We start from the raw sequence: 1,686 nt of genomic DNA, 5'->3' as shown, positions 1-1,686 counted from the left end.
ATATATATATCGAAATCTAGTTCGAAACGTCTCCAGTTTTCAGCTACGTTTCCTTGAAAGGAAATCGGATCCGGTCTACGTATTCCATAGTCGGCCATGTTTCGTTGCTATGGATGGGCCCAAGCAGCAATAATGTATACCATCGTACTTTACTGTACTTCAATATGTGAATCCACTAAAAGTTGATTATTTTCCTCAATTTCTGACACCATGTAATTTAGGCTATGTTCACACACACGGCGTTTGACTGGCTTAAGCATGGCCTTTGTGTGTGAACTAGGCAGTGGCATTGTTAAAGCCACTCACTACGCCACGTCCTTGGCGTTATTAACGCTACCTGCAGACCCCAGATTAGCTAACGCCACTGATCTAACGCCAGTGATGCTTGAATGATTTTACCTCATTTCAAGAGATTGACCAATCACGATTGCAATATATTAGCTACTTTGGTCTCTTTCCTGTGCTCTCTATAAATTAAATAGTAAAGGGGTTCTTTTTCTATTGCACTTTACTTAGTTATAAGGTATATGCTTTGTTGATTGTGTTTTGTAAGATATTTTAACCTATTTAGACTGTCTATTAAAACCTGCAACACCAACAATGCTAGCTGAAAAATCAGTAAAATTCTTCATTTAAAATACAATAATCATATAAGTTCACTTCGAACAATTCACAGATTTAAAAGTTTAGAATCCAACACAGATTCAGCCAACAAGAACCCGAAGTGGACGAACTGTCAAACCAAATCCCAAATACACACACACACACACACACACACACAGTAACCTTAAAAAAAATTAAAAAAATCAAGCGTTGATTGAACATTGATTGAATTACTGAACGTTGATTATTGAACATTGATTTGATTGCTGAAAGTGGATTATTGAACATTGAATGAACATTGATTATTGAACATTGATTGGATTGAAGAACATTAATTATACATTGATTATAGACCATTGTTATTGGATTGGAATTTATAAGTAAAATGGAAATTAAAAATTGAACAGGAATTTAAGATGCTAATTAATATGTTAGAAAATATCACAATTGAATGAATAACACAATCACACTTTTGACTTAAAACGTCTTATTGTTCTCATGTTTAAGAACAAAAGGATGAAAAGATTTTAAATTTACTATAAATTGATCATGTTTAAAAACAAAGTAAAAGAAGGAAGATGTAGAACATTGTATTAATTTGAATCACGCCCTCTCGGTGCGTTACCCATCTCATACATGTATGTCGGTCAGTACCACAATAAACAATCCTAGTAATCTACGAAGTGCCTCTCAGGCTGGTCATTAACTTACAGATGCTACCGTTTTCAAAAAATTGGTTCCACAGTGACTTTGTTCCAACATTCACATTCCATACAAAATTCTACTTCTTTAGGATAAAAACACCCCCCAAAAGAAGAACGACGCTACAAAAAGCATCTCCTACGACACATCTTGGCGAACGATGACGACATTACAATTGTTATCAGGCAGCTGACAATCAAGGATTGCGTTGGTTGGATTTCCCAAGCATGGGAAGATGCAACGGAAGAAAACCTAAGTCGTAGCTGGCGACAACTTCTGGGAGTAGAGCCGAACAACGACTCCGATCCTCATGAAAGAAACCATCATGATGACGATGACTCGGCTGAATTCGATGAAATGTTTGAAGAACTCGGATACCAA

This window comes from Anneissia japonica, unplaced genomic scaffold, assembly GCF_011630105.1.
Source record: "Anneissia japonica isolate Jap-2015-1 unplaced genomic scaffold, ASM1163010v1 scaffold4768_len8183_cov97, whole genome shotgun sequence".
Classification (NCBI taxonomy): domain Eukaryota; kingdom Metazoa; phylum Echinodermata; class Crinoidea; order Comatulida; family Comatulidae; genus Anneissia; species Anneissia japonica.
The sequence above is the reverse complement of the archived record's forward strand: the minus strand, read 5'-3'. Positions refer to the sequence as shown.